This window comes from Copadichromis virginalis, linkage group LG3 (assembly GCF_057382275.1).
Source record: "Copadichromis virginalis isolate Kocher_CV1m ecotype Utaka linkage group LG3, C_Virginalis_male_GT1.1, whole genome shotgun sequence".
In the NCBI taxonomy this organism is placed as follows: domain Eukaryota; kingdom Metazoa; phylum Chordata; class Actinopteri; order Cichliformes; family Cichlidae; genus Copadichromis; species Copadichromis virginalis.
In genome coordinates this window covers 24,463,871-24,479,675 of record NC_140620.1, presented here as the reverse complement: position 1 = coordinate 24,479,675, position 15,805 = coordinate 24,463,871, and the positions used below count along the sequence as shown (strand labels likewise).

The 15,805-nt window shown below is 35.7% G+C and overlaps 1 protein-coding gene across 1 annotated transcript in view; it reads left to right on the top strand.

Moving 5' to 3' along the window:
- The window catches only part of LOC146713577 (type-2 ice-structuring protein-like), a 124,887-nt gene that overhangs the window by 61,968 nt on the left and 47,114 nt on the right, over positions 1–15,805 (top strand). The gene's annotated exons all lie outside the window — the stretch shown is intronic.

The window sequence follows — 15,805 nt, the reverse complement described above, 5'->3', positions numbered from 1 at the left end:
GCCGACATGTGGCCAACAGTAATGTTTTAATGTTCTTCATTAAACATTCGCACAAAAATCAGTGACGTTATATTCATTGACAGTTCACTCTTCGGCCGCTGCCTTTTGCCATATTTTGCTGCAAAATTATCTACACCCACTGCCGCGCTATGAATTGTGGGATATATGGGACCACAAAGCGTGCACCGGACCACGCTTGATATTTGGGGAAATCGACGGCGCATTTGGAGTATGCATTTGAAGTACACTTGGAATTGGGACAGCCGTTGTCCCGTGGCGGTGACGTAATCACACTCAAAGTGTGCGGTCTCTTAATTGGGACACAGCCATAGTGTGTGTGTTCACCTCTGTTTTCGTTAGATTGTCTGCGTTACTTCTACGTTCTCTGCTATCTATCAGCCCCTGTGTTTTCTCTGCTGGACATCCCCTCTGAGTTTCCACGTCTCAGGTTTTCTAATGATGTTTCAGGTATAGCTTTCCCAGCTTAGGTTTTGTTTTTTCTTTTTTGTCTCTTTCTCCTAATGCCACACACTTTGCCTCAGTAACTGTAACATTCAGATGACTACTATCCAATTATTTCTCTGATGGTTATGCAAGAAGAGCCTAATAAACTTAAAGCCAGAAGACCGTAAAGCAGAGGTATAACTGTATGAGCTACAAAGTTTAAATGTTTTATCACAATCATAGTGTGCAGCTCACAAACAGCTGATTGTTTTAGTGTTTTCTCTGAAATATCAGATGTAACTAGTGATGTCACAATGAAAATGAAATAATATTGAACAGTATAGAATCAGACATGTTAGAATTTGCTTAAAATTCTACTTGTTTTATTTTTAAAAATTGTGCAACATTTTGTTTTTCAGATGTTTTTGCTGAATTGATCAAGACTGACTGTAAGAGTGTAAACATCGAGTAACTATGATGTTCGAGCCCTCTCAAGAACAGGTAAATAGTCATTTAGAGATTAAATTTGTCCCAGTTACTTTGCTCTACTCTGTCTGTAAAGCTTCACTTTTGTCACACTTCCTGCCTCCAAGAAGCTGAAGTAGAAGTAGAACTCTGCACCAGAACCTTTTTGTGACTTTTGTGACATTTCTGTCAATGGTGTAATTGTTGGTCTTTTGTGAATTCTAAGTAGGTGATTACTGAAAGGCAAGAGAGAAACCGAAGGCATCAGGTGACCTGTGATATGTCAGAGCTACAGAGAGGAATATTTGTGACAAGTATCCAACATTTGGGGAAAAATAGTTTCAAAGATGCATATTAAACAGGCAAGCTTTCATATTTAGAGGACAAAAACTATTACTTACTTTTAATCATTATTATGTGGTTAAGTACTGGACTGTGTGCTTTTGAGGCCAAGTCACACAGGGTTTCTTAGCTTAGACTGATGAGTATTTGAAATGTCAGCAATTCTTGATTGTAACACCTTTTATTGTAGTTTTAACACTGATGAATCAGCTTTCATAAATGAAGCAAATGTTTCATTTATCTATATTAATACCGTAAGTAATGCTTAGTAGAATCATCTTTGCTGAATCCAATGGTGAAACATGGAGAATTTTTCCTCTACTCTGAGTAGAGCTAGATTTGGTTAAAAACGACAAAAATAAGTATGGCATTTGACAAAATACTAAAGGTTTTTTGCTTTGCTTTTTGGAATGTTTGTAAGTTGTGCATTGATAACTTCCCTTTTTAACCAGTGTCAAACAATGACTGGGTGACCAGTGTTGTCATCATCAGGGCAGGCCAGCACAGCAGGAAAAGTGAAATGGCCAGGCTGAGAGTTACAGTGTGATGCAAAAGTTTGGGCAACCTTGTTAATAGTCATTATTTTCCTGTATAAATTGTTGGTTGTTACAATGAAAAATGTCAGTTAAATATATCATATAGGAGACACACACAGTGATATTTGAGAAGTGAAATGCAGTGTATTGGATTTACAGAAAGTGTGCAATATTTTTTTTTTTAGACAAAATCAGGCCGGTGCATAAATTTGGGCACCACAAAAAAAGACATGAAATCAATATTTAGTAGATTCACCCTTTGCAGAAATTACAGCCTCTAAACACTTCCTGTAGGTTCCAATGAGAGTCTGGATTGTGGTTGAAGGTATTTTGGACCACTCCTCTTTACAAAACATCTCTAGTTCATTCAGGTTTGATGGCTTCCAAGCATGGACAGTCACACCACAGATTTTCAATAATATTCAGGTCTGGGGACTGAGACGTTGTACTTGTTCCTCTCCATGAAAGCCTTAGTGGATTTTGAGCAGTGTTTCGGGTCGTTGTCTTGTTGAAAGATCCAGCCTCAGCGCAGCTTCAGCTTTGTCACTGATTCCTGGACATTGGTCTCCAGAATCTGGTGATACTGAGTGGAATCCATGTGTCCCTGCACTGGCCACACAGCCCCACAGCATGATGGAGCCACCACCATATTTTACTGCAGGTAGCAGGTGTTTTTCTTGGAATACTGTATTCTTTTTCCTTGATGCACTACGCCCCTTGTTATGCCCAAATAACTCAGTTTTAGTTTCATCAGTCCACAGCACCTTATTCCAGAATGAAGCTGGTTTGTCCAAATGTGCTTTAGCAAACCTCAAGCGGCTCTGTTTGTGCTGTGGGTGGAGAAAGGCTTCCTCTGCATCACTCTCGCATACAGCATCTGCTCGTGTAAAGTGCGCCGAATGGTTGAACGATGCACAGTGACTCCATCTGCTGCAAGATGATGTTGTAGGTCTTTGGTGCTGGTCTGTGGATCGACTCTGAATGTTCTGACCATTCGTCGCTTCTGTCTATCCGAGATTTTTCTTGGTCTGCCACTTCCAGCCTTAACTTGAACTGAGCCTGTGGTCTTCCATTTTCTCAATATGTTCCTAACTGTGGAAACCGACAGCTTAAATCTCTGAGATAGCTTTGTGTGTCCTCCCCCTAATTCATGATGGTGAACAATCTTTGTCTTCAGGTCATTTGAGAGTTGTTTTGAGCCGCTATGTTGCTACTCTCCAGAGAAAATTAAAATAGGAGGGAAACTTACAGTAGACCCCCTTAAATACTCTTTCTCATTATTGGATTCACCTGTGTATGTAGGTCAGGGGTCACTGAGATTACCGAGCCAATTTGAGTTCCAACAATTAGTTCTAAAGGTTTTGGAATCAATAAAATGACAACAGTGCCCAATTTTATGCACCTGCCTGATTTTGTTTAAACAATTATCACACACTTTCTGGTCATTTCACTTTTCAAATATCACTGTGTGTGTCTCCTATATGATATATTTAACTGACATTTTTTATCATAACAATCAATCATTTATACAGGAAAATAATGACTATTAACAATTTTGCCCAAACTTTTGCATCACACTGTAAGTTAGGCATCGGCTGGGTGTTCAGTTCTCACCTGTTCCTGTTTAGGGAGAGACATCAAGCCTCTTAGGGTAAGAAAGAACAGTAGAGAACTCAGCGATTATGACAAGTCCCCTTATTACCACTGTTTGTCTCACAACCAATACCATTTTTTTCCTGAAGCCTAAAGCTTACCATATTGTTTTAATTAAACCTGCAGCAATGTGCTTTTTTTCTTAACAAAATGGCACATAAGAAAAAGGTTTAATTTTGACACTTAAATTTATTCCCAGAAATAACTTTTAATACTCAGGTAAATTTAATATCAGTTATTTGTACTCAAATGCTATTTATTAAAATTATTTATACTTGTATTAGAATGTTACTGTGATAAAGGTATCCTTTTAGGTACTGTACTCTGTAGGACACTAAGAAAGGACAGTGATCATATTCTGTGAGCCCTGGTAAATAATGGTTGTTCACAGAATTATAAATGACTTTGACTGTAACTCCTGCTCCATCTTGAGCGCCATCATCTAACCCTGAAAAAGTCTCTAGCCTTTGTCAGTATGTGTAAGACTGGCTTTCTATATGGTTTAGTGCAGACTGAGCTTCGGGACCCTGTTGTCCTTTTTTTCTGATCGGTGCTGGTGTGTAGCTGGCAATGCAGTGTGTAAGCACACTGTTTTGCCCTTTCAAACAGTACATTTTTCAGAACTGAAGCTGCAGGTTGTATCTTCACACCAGCACCGAGACAGACCAACAGTGGGACAAATCCAAACAGCAGTAAGTGCTGAGATTCATATTCAGGACTGACCCTTTAATGTTCTTTTATAACCTGTTATAAGTAATATGTATAAGTATTTTTTTTCTTTTATATTTGTTATTGCTATTTTTTTTTTTCAGGGTTTGGAACCAGGGCCAGTTCCATGGATCAATGAACTCAAAGACATTTTTGAATAATGATGCAGGTACAATGTCAAGTTGTTGTTGTTATTATTATTATTGTTATTGTTATTGCCTAGATGACTTTCACAGTGCCTTGTTTTATCCTCACATTATTATGGTCCTTTAAAGGAGTACGCTGTACAAGAACTTGGCTGGTGACCCACTTTACATCTCCTTGCTAAACACTGGAAAATCATGCAAAGACATTGATGTAACAAATTGACCTCTTACCGCAACCATGGCCTTCAGTGACAAGAAGACCAGTCTTAAGACAGCATTGGTGAGCGTGTTCTCTAACCAGGAGCCCAGATTACCCACAAAATCTGTAAACATTTACCAAGATCCTCCTCTTTACCTGCCACTGCCACTCAGTACAGGCTGGATCCCACACAGAGTGTGCATGTCTACAGTGAGGAGGAACTCTTCAACCTTGAAAGCTTACTGGTCACAGAGGACATGGTACATAAGATTGAGACAGCAAAAGGAGAACAGACAGCTGACCAGGAATGGCATCAGCTCAACAATGCAAGGATCACATCTTCATCTTGTTATGTGAGGGGTGAAATTGTACAGAGAATGCTCTATTTTGAGACATATGTCAGAATACTGGAGAACAAGGAGAACAAAATATTTGACACCATTATTGTGCCCACTCTATCAGATGAGCTATTTTTCTGTTTAACTCATTACTATTGTGCTAAATCATACTATTTCTGCTTTTAATAGGATTTGTGCCAAATATAGTATTTCTGCTTTTTATAGGATTTGTGCTTAATATACTATTTCTGCTTTTTATAGGATTTGTGCTTAATATAGTATTTCTGCTTTTTATAAGATTTGTGCTTAATATAGTATTTCTGCTTTTTATAAGATTTGTGCTTAATATAGTATTTCTGCTTTTTATAAGAATTGTGCTTAATATAGTATTTCTGCTAAATGTAGTATTTATGCTTAATCATACTATTTCTGCTTTTCATAGGATTTGTGCTTAATATAGTATTTCTGCTAAATTTAGTATTTCTGATTAATTATAGTTTTTCTACTAAATCATAGTACAGTATTTCTGCTTTTTATGGGATTTGTGCTAAAACAAAGTATTTCTACTACATGTAGTATTTATGCTTAATCATACCATTTCTGCTTTTTATAGGATTTGTGCTTAATATAGTAATTCTGCTAAATTATAGTATTTCTGCCAAATTATAATATTTGTGCTAAAACATAGTCTTAATTTAAAATTACAATATTCATAGTTCATCACAGTGTCTCTGGTAAATCACAATATTTCTGCTCTGTTGTACTATTTTTCTAAATCATAGTGTTTCTGTAATGTTTAAGTATTTTTGGCTAAATATATTCTTTCTGTTATCTTATACTATTTCTCCTAAATTCTTGTATTTTTGAGAAGTTATCATGTTTCTGGTAAGTTACAATATTTCTGCTAAATTCTGCTATGCTATTGTATTTCTGCCAAGTATTATGTTTCCTCTAAGATATTGCAGTTCTGCTAAGTTATTCCATTTTAGCAAACTTCTTTTGCTTCTGCAAAGTTTTTACAATTTCTGCAACTTTTCAGCTTTTTCAGCTACTTTTTGCATGCAGCTTCAGCTTTAAGCATCCACACTGCATTTTCGCAGGAAATGCAAATTTTTCTAGTTATTATTATTATTCTAGTTGCTTCCGTACACTTTTTGGCACTTAACTACTTCCACAATTTTCAGCCGATTTTCACCGTTCAAATTTTAAACTATTCTGCTATTTCTGCTAATTTACGCTACGATTTTTGCTATTTTTAACTATTATACTTTTTAAAATATTAAGCTTTTTTCCTTTAATTTGTCCCATTGAAATGAATGGGAAACTTCTGCAATTCTGCTAAATTTTGCTTGTTTTTGAAACTTAACTACTTCCTCATATTTTCACCTAGAACAACCATTCAAACTTTAAAATGTTCACAAATTATTGGGCTATTGAGGTATGATTCAGCTTTTTCAAATGTTTTACTGTTTTACTTTTATGCCTCTTAAAGTTTTGAGTTGCAAAATTGTGATTTTTCACAAAATACATGCGTTGTTATGGTTGCTATGCTCTTGGCTTCCAGTGTGCCACTGAAGGTTTTGCAATTTTCACTTCATGTCCGAACAACTTCTTGCTACTTGCTCAATTTTCACTCAACTTCCACAAATTATACATCAAAACGTAGGTATTTTTGCTGGCTTTCAGAAAATGTCACTATCATTGTTGTGGGATTTATAGAATTTTTGCAAATCTCCTCAGACCAACACAAGGTCTCAAAACTCTCCATATAAAGTCAATGGAGAGCTTGTTCAAAATCACCGCTGGATTTCTGTAATGAGAGGCATATTCGAATCGTCATATCTCCTTAACGAAGCGACTTTAAGACATGAGGCTTGTCCCCGAATATCTTCAGACACCCCTGACGCTCACAATTCAAGAATTTCTTTCTCACCTATTACCGTTCGGAAATGAGTTGGACTTGTTTGAGGGTAGGAAATTCGTCCTTCGCTCAGATTTCTTCAGATTTCAAACTCTGGAAATGAACCACTTTTTTCTCTCGTCATAATTTTTTTTTGGATTTCCACAGAGACCTGAAAATTTCCATCACTGTTCACCAAAGCCTGCTGTCTCTTACGGTGAAAGAATGATATCGATACTCCAAATAGATTTAGAGTTACAAAGCGTTGTTTGAGGGCAAGTCAAGGCAGTTTTTGCTTCGCTCTACTCAGTTATGGTGCATTAGAAGTCAAATATCTTTAATAATTCATATTTTAATGATAAATTGTAAACACTGGAAGATTCCCCCATCTCTTCTGAACAAAACGGTGTAAGAATGACCGCTCTAGCCCCTACGGTTTGGAAATTATGGTCATTTGTTTGAGGGGAGTCCTCACTATGAGAAATAGGCTGCAATAATCCTGTGCCTCTCTGTGCTGCGTGTGTAAAAAGAGGCACATGTTTTGGCGGGAAAAAGTACACAGGCTCTCTGATTGGTGGATTCAAATTCAGCAGCTCCCAGGCTGACCTAGAAACTTACTTCTCTCTCCCTGTGCATTTTTTTGCTGATTTTTTCATTTAACAAGTATATTTGAGGGACCCTCAGCATGTTCAGCATTTTTTCAGCTGTCCATTTTGCTTTTCCAATTTTTCTGTTTAACTGATTACTATTGTGCTAAATCATACTATTTCTGCTATTTTATAAGATTTGTGCCTAATATAGTATTTCTGCTAAATTACAGTATTTCTGCTTTTTATACTATTTGTGCTAAAACATAGTATTTCTACTAAATGTAGTATTTATGCTTAATCATACTATTTCTGCTTTTTATGGGATTTGTGCCTAATATAGTATTTCTGCTTTTTATAGGATTTTTGCTCAAACATAATATTTCTACTAAATGTAGTGTTTATGCTTAATCATCCTATTTCTGCTTTTTATAGGATTTGTGCTTAATATAGTATTTCTGCTAAATTATAGTATTTCTGCTTTTTATAGTATTTGTGCTAAAACATAGTATTTCTACTAAATGTAGTATTTATGCTTAATCATAGTATTTCTATATATTTCTATATATTTCTGCCAGGTCCCCAGGCAGCCAATCCTCTGTGAGGACTTAGACATTCAAATTTTCAAATCAGGGCCTGCACGGTTTCCCAGCCAATCATATATGTGTCCTGAGGCATTCAAATTTGCATATTGGGGCCTTCATGGCTTCTAAGCCAGCCAATCATATCTGAGGGCTGAGGAATTCAAATCCACAAATCAGGGCCTGCACAGCTTCCCAGCCAGCCAATCATGTATGTGGGCTCCAGGTATTCAAATTTGCATATTGGGGAATTCGTGGCTTCTAAGTCAACAAGTCATCCATGTCATATATCTCTAAAAATTCATATTTTAATGATAAATTGTCAACACTTGAAGATTCCCCCATCTCTTCTGAACAAAACGGTGTAAGAATGACCGCTCTAGCCCCTATGGTTAGGAAATTATGGTCATTTGTTTGAGGGGAATCCTCACTATGTGAAATAAACTGAAAGAAGCAGGTCTATGTCTCTGTGCTGCGTGTGTAAAAAGATGCACCTGTTTTGGCGGGAAAACGTAAACAGCCTCTCTGATTGGTGGATTCAAATTCAGCAGCTCCCAGGCTGACCTAGAAACTTAGTCCTCTCTCCCTGTGTGTGTGTGTGTGTGTGTGTGTGTGTGTGTTTGTTTAGTGGGAGAGAGAGGACCCTGCCCTTATTTGGCAGCATGTCATTGTAGGATTTAAATTGAACATAGTTAGACTGGTTGACTGGATTAGAGCCTGTGTTTGTGTGTCCCTCTGTGCATTTGTGTTTCAATAAGTTATTACTATTCTGCTAAATCATAGTATTTCTGGTACTTTTCGGTACTTGTGCTAAATACAGTATTTCTGCTAAATCATACTATTTCTGCTTTTCATAGGATTTATGCCTAATATAGTATTTCTGCTAAATTATAGTATTTCTGCTTTTTATAGGATTTGTGCCTAACATAGTATTTCTGCTAAATTATAGTATTTCTGCTTTTTATACTATTTGTTCTAAATTATAGTATTTCTGCTTTTTATAGGATTTGTGCTTAATATAGTATTTCTGCTAAATTATAGTTTTTCTTCTTTTTATAGTATTTGTGCTAAAACATAGTATTTCTACTAAATGTAGTATTTATGCTTAATAATAGTATTTCTATATATTTCTGCCAGGTCCCCAGGCAGCCAATCCTCTGTGAGGACTGAGACATTCAAATTTTCAAATCAGGGCCTGCACAGTTTCCCAGCCAATCAAATAAGTGTCCTGAGGCATTCAAATTTGCATATTGGGGCCTTCGTGGCTTCTAAGCCAGCCAATCATATCTGAGGGCTGAGGAATTCAAATCCACAAATCAGGGCCTGCACGGCTTCCCAGCCAGCCAATCACATATGTGGTCTCAGGCATTCAAATTTGCATATTGGGGAATTCGTGGCTTCTAAGTCAACAAGTCATCCATGTCATATATCTCTAAAAATTCATATTTTAATATTAAATTGTCAACACTTGAAGATTCCCCCATCTCTTCTGAACAAAACGGTGTAAGAATGACCGTTCTAGCCCCTACGGTTAGGAAATTACGGTCATTTGTTTGAGGGGAGTCCTAACTATGAGAAATAGGCTGCAAAAATCCTGTGTCTCTCTGTGCTTCTGCGTGTGTAAACAGATGCACCTGTTTTGGTGGGGAAAAGTACACAGGCTCTCTGATTGGTGGATTCAAATTCAGCAGCTCCCAGGCTGACCTAGAAACTTACTTCTCTCTCCCTGTGTGTGTGTGTGTGTGTGTGTGTGTGTGTGTGTGTGTGACAGAGAGAGAGAGAGAGAGAGAAAGCCTTTTAATGGGATGATCCCATTGTAAGATTCAAATTCAATATATTTAGACTGGTTGACTGAATTGGATCTTGTGTGTGTGTCTCTCTGTGCATGTGTGTTTCCTCATGTGTACATATTTGTAATTGTGTGGCAGTCATAAATTTTTTTGCTGATTTTTGTCATTTAACAAGTATATTTGAGGGAACCTCAGCATGTTCAGCATTTTTTCAGCTGTCCATTTTGCTTTTCCAATTTTTCTGTTTAACTTATTACTATTGTGCTAAATCACACTATTTCTGCTATTTTATAAGATTTGTGCTTAATATACTATTTCTGCTTTTATAGGATTTGTGCTTAATATAGTATTTCTGCTTTTTATAAGATTTGTGCTTAATATAGTATTTCTGCTAAATGTAGTATTTATGCTTAATCATACTATTTCTGCTTTTCATAGTATTTGTGCTTAATATAGTATTTCTGCTAAATTTAGTATTTCTGATTAATTATAGTTTTTCTACTAAATCATAGTACAGTATTTCTGCTTTTTATGGGATTTGTGCTAAAACAAAGTATTTCTACTAAATGTAGTATTTGTGCTTAATCATACCATTTCTGCTTTTTATAGGATTTGTGCTTAATATAGTATTTCTGCTAAATTATAGTATTTCTGCCAAATTATAATATTTGTGCTAAAACATAGTCTCAATTTAAAATTACAATATTCATAGTTCATCACAGTGTCTCTGGTAAATCACAATATTTCTGCTCTGTTGTACTATTTTTCTAAATCATAGTGTTTCTGTAATGTTTAAGTATTTTTGGCTAAATATATTCTTTCTGTTATCTTATACTATTTCTCCTAAATTCTTGTATTTTTGAGAAGTTATCATGTTTCTGGTAAGTTACAATATTTCTGCTAAATTCTGCTATGCTATTGTATCTCTGCCAAGTATTATGTTTCCTCTAAGATATTGCAGTTCTGCTAAGTTATTCCATTTTAGCAAACTTCTTTTGCTTCTGCAAAGTTTTTACAATTTCTGCAACTTTTCAGCTTTTTCAGCTAGTTTTTGCATACAGCTTCAGCTTTAAAGCATCCACACTGCATTTTCGCAGGAAATGCAAATTTTTCTAGTTATTATTGTGTGGATGCTTTAAGCATCCACACTATTGAGTTCCTGTTTCTCTTTATTCTTTATTGTGTGGATGCTTTAAGCATCCACACTATTGAGTTCCTGTTTCTCTTTATTCTTTATTCTACTTTATTATTCCAGTTGCTTCCGTACACTTTTTGGCACTTAACTACTTCCACAATTTTCAGCCGATTTTCACCGTTCAAATTTTAAACTATTCTGCTATTTCTGCTAATGATCGCTATGACTTTTGCTATTTTTTGCTATTATACTTTTTAAAATATTCCACTTTTTTCCTTTAATTTGTCCCATTGAAATGAATGGGAAACTTCCAAAATTCTGCTAAATTTTGCTTGTTTTTGAAACTTAACTACTTCCTCATACTTTCACCTAGAACAACCATTCAAACTTTAAAATGTTCACAAATTATTGGGCTATTCATGTATGATTCAGCTTTTTCAAATCTTTTACCATTTTGCTTTTATACCTCTTAAAGTTTTGAGTTGCACAATTGTGATTTTTCACAAAATACATGCGTTGTTATGGTTGCTATGCTCTTGGCTTCCAGTGTGTCACTGAAGGTTTTGCAATTTTCACTTCATGTCCGAACAACTTCTTGCTACTTGCTCAATTTTCACTCAACTTCCACAAATTATACATCAAAACGTAGGTATTTTTGCTGGCTTTCAGAAAATGTCACTATCATTGTTGTGGGATTTATAGAATTTTGGCAAATCTCCTCAGACCAACACAAGGTCAGAAAACTCTCCATACAAAGTCAATGGAGAGTTTGTTCAAAATCATCGCTGGATTTCCGTAATGAGAGGCATATTCGAATCGTCATATCTCCTTAACGAAGCGACTTTAAGACATGAGGCTTGTCCCGGTATATCTTCAGACACTCCTGACGCTCACAATTCAAGAATTTCTTTCTCACCTATTACCGTTCTGAAATGAGTTGGACTTGTTTGAGGGTAGGAAATTCGTCCTTCGCTCAGATTTCTTCAGATTTCAAACTCTGGAAATGAAGCACTTTTTTCTCTCGTCATAACTTTTTGTTGGATTTCCACAGAGACCTGAAAATTTCCATGATTGTTCACCAAAGCCTACTGTCTCTTACGGTGTAAGAATGATATCGATACTCCAAATAGATTTAGAGTTACAAAGCGTTGTTTGAGGGCAAGTCAAGGCAGTTTTTGCTTCACTCTACTCAGTTATGGTGCATTACAAGTCAAATATCTTTAATAATTCATATTTTAATGATAAATTGTTAACACTGGAAGATTCCCCCATCTCTTCTGAACAAAACGGTGTAAGAATGACCGCTCTAGCCCCTACGGTTTGGAAATTATGGTCATTTGTTTGAGGGGAGTCCTCACTATGAGAAATAGGCTGCAATAATCCTGTACCTCTCTGTGCTGCGTGTGTAAAAAGATGCACCTGTTTTGGCGGGAAAATGTAAACAGCCACTCTGATTGGTGGATTTAAATTCGGCAGCTCTCTCCCTCTGTGTCTGTCTGTGTGTGTGTGTGTGTGTGTGTGTGTGTGTGTGTGTGTGTGTGTGTGTGTGTGTGTTTAGTGGGAGAGAGAGGACCCTGCCCTTATTTGGCAGCATGTCATTGTAGGATTTAAATTGAATATAGTTAGACTGGTTGACTGGATTAGAGCCTGTGTTTGTGTGTCCCTCTGTGCATTTGTGTTTCAATATGCCTCCATATTTGTAATTTTGTAAGTTATTACTATTCTGCTAAATCATAGTATTTCTGGTTCTTTTCGGTACTTGTGCTAAATACAGTATTTCTGCTAAATCATACTATTTCTGCTTTTCATAAGATTAGTGCCTAATATAGTATTTCTGCTAAATTATAGTATTTATTATTTTTATAGGATTTGTGCCAAACATAGTATTTCTGCTAAATTATAGTATTTCTGCTTTTTATACTATTTGTGCCTAATATAGTATTTCTGCTTTTTATAGGATTTGTGCCTAATATAGTATTTCTGCTTTTTATAGGATTTGTACCTAATATAGTATTTCTGCTTTTTATAGGATTTGTGCTTAATATAGTATTTCTGCTAAATTATAGTATTTCTGCTTTTTATAGTATTTGTGCTAAAACATAGTATTTCTACTAAATGTAGTATTTATGCTTAATCATAGTATTTCTATATATTTCTGCCAGGTCCCCAGGCAGCCAATCCTCTGTGAGGACTGAGAAATTCAAATTTTCAAATCAGGGCCTGCACAGCTTCCCAGCCAATCATATATGTGTCCTGAGGCATTCAAATTTGCATATTGGGGCCTTCATGGCTTCTAAGCCAGCCAATCATATCTGAGGGCTGAGGAATTCAAATCCACAAATCAGGGCCTGCACAGCTTCCCAGCCAGCCAATCATGTATGTGGGCTCCAGGTATTCAAATTTGCATATTGGGGAATTCGTGGCTTCTAAGTCAACAAGTCATCCATGTCATATATCTCTAAAAATTCATATTTTAATGATAAATTGTCAACACTTGAAGATTCCCCCATCTCTTCTGAACAAAACGGTGTAAGAATGACCGTTCTAGCCCCTACGGTTAGGAAATTACGGTCATTTGTTTGAGGGGAGTCGTCACTATGAGAAATAGACTGCAAAAATCCTGTGTCTCTCTGTGCTGCTGCGTGTGTAAACAGATGCACCTGTTTTGGTGGGGAAAAGTGCACAGCCTTTCTGATTGGTGGATTCAAATTCACCAGCTCCCAGGCTGACCTAGAAACTTACTTCTCTCTCCCTGTGTGTGTGTGTGTATGTGTGTGTGTGTGTGTATGTGTGTGTGTGTGTGTGACAGAGAGAGAGAGAGAGAGAGAGAGAAAGGCTTTTAATGGGATGATCTCATTCTAAGATTTAAATTCAATATATTTAGACTGGTTGACTGAATTGGATCTTGTGTGTGGGTCTCTCTGTGCATGTGTGTTTCCTCATGTGTACATATTTGTGATTGTGTGGCTGTAATAAATTTTTTTGCAGATTTTTGTCATTTAACAAGTATATTTGAGGGACCCTCAGCATGTTCAGCATTTTTTCAGCTGTCCATTTTGCTTTTCCAATTTTTCTGTTTAACTTATTACTATTGTGCTAAATCATACTATTTCTGCTATTTTATAAGATTTGTGCTTAATATACTATTTCTGCTTTTATAGGATTTGTGCTTAATATAGTATTTCTGCTAAATGTAGTATTTATGCTTAATCATACTATTTCTGCTTTTCATAGGATTTGTGCTTAACATAGTATTTCTGCTAAATTTAGTATTTCTGATTAATTATAGTTTTTCTACTAAATCATAGTACAGTATTTGTGCTTTTTATAGGATTTGTGCTAAAACAAAGTATTTCTACTAAATGTAGTATTTATGCTTAATCATACCATTTCTGCTTTTTATAGGATTTGTGCTTAATATAGTATTTCTGCTAAATTATAGTATTTGTGCTAAAACATAGTCTTAATTTAAAATTACAATATTCATAGTTCATCACAGTGTCTCTGGTAAATCACAATATTTCTGCTCTGTTGTACTATTTTTCTAAATCATAGTGTTTCTGTAATGTTTAAGTATTTTTGGCTAAATATATTCTTTCTGTTATCTTATACTATTTCTCCTAAATTCTTGTATTTTTGAGAAGTTATCATGTTTCTGGTAAGTTACAATATTTCTGCTAAATTCTGCTATGCTATTGTATTTCTGCCAAGTATTATGTTTCCTCTAAGATATTGCAGTTCTGCTAAGTTATTCCATTTTAGCAAACTTCTTTTGCTTCTGCAAAGTTTTTACAATTTCTGCAACTTTTCAGCTTTTTCAGCTACTTTTTGCATACAGCTTCAGCTTTAAGCATCCACACTGCATTTTCGCAGGAAATGCAAATTTTTCTAGTTATTATTGTGTGGATGCTTTAAGCATCCACACTATTGAGTTCCTGTTTCTCTTTATTCTTTATTATTATTATTATTATTATTATTCTTCAAGTTGCTCATTTTTCGTCCTTTAACTACTTCCACAATTTTTGTGCTATTTTCACCGTTCAAATTTTAAACTATTCTGCTATTTCTGCTAATTTGCGCTATGATTTTTGCTATTTTTTGCTATTATACTTTTTAAAATATTAAGCTTTTTTCCTTTAATTTGTCCCATTGAAATGAATGGAAAACTTCCAAAATTCTGCTAAATTTTGCTTGTTTTTGAAACTTAACTACTTCCTCATACTTTCGCCTAGAAAAACCATTCAAACTTTAAAATGTTCACAAATTATTGGGCTATTCATGTATGATTCAGCTTTTTCAAATCTTTTACCGTTTTACTTTTATGCCTCTTAAAGTTTTCAGTTGCAAAATTGTGATTTTTCACAAAATACATGCGTTGTTATGGTTGCTATGCTCTTGGCTTCCAGTGTGTCACTGAAGGTTTTGCAATTTTCACTTCATGTCCGAACAACTTCTTGCTACTTGCTCAATTTTCACTCAACTTCCACAAATTATACATCAAAACGTAGGTATTTTTGCTGGCTTTCAGAAAATGTCACTATCATTGTTGTGGGATTTATAGAATTTTGGCAAATCTCCTCAGACCAAAACAAGGTCTCAAAACTCTCCATATAAAGTCAATGGAGAGCTTGTTCAAAATCATCGCTGGATTTCTGTAATGAGAGGCATATTCGAATCGTCATATCTCCTTAACGAAGCAAAGTTAAGACATGAGGCTTGTCCCCGAATATCTTCAGACACCCCTGACGCTCACAATTCAAGAATTTCTTTCTCACCTATTACCGTTCTGAAATGAGTTGGACTTGTTTGAGGGTAGGAAATTCGTCCGTCGCTCAGATTTCTTCAGATTTCAAACTGTGGAAATGAACCACTTTTTTCTCTCGTCATAACTTTTTGTTGGATTTCCACAGAGACCTGAAAATTTCTATGACTGTTCACCAAAGCCTGCTGTCTCTTACGGTGAAAGAATGATATCGATACT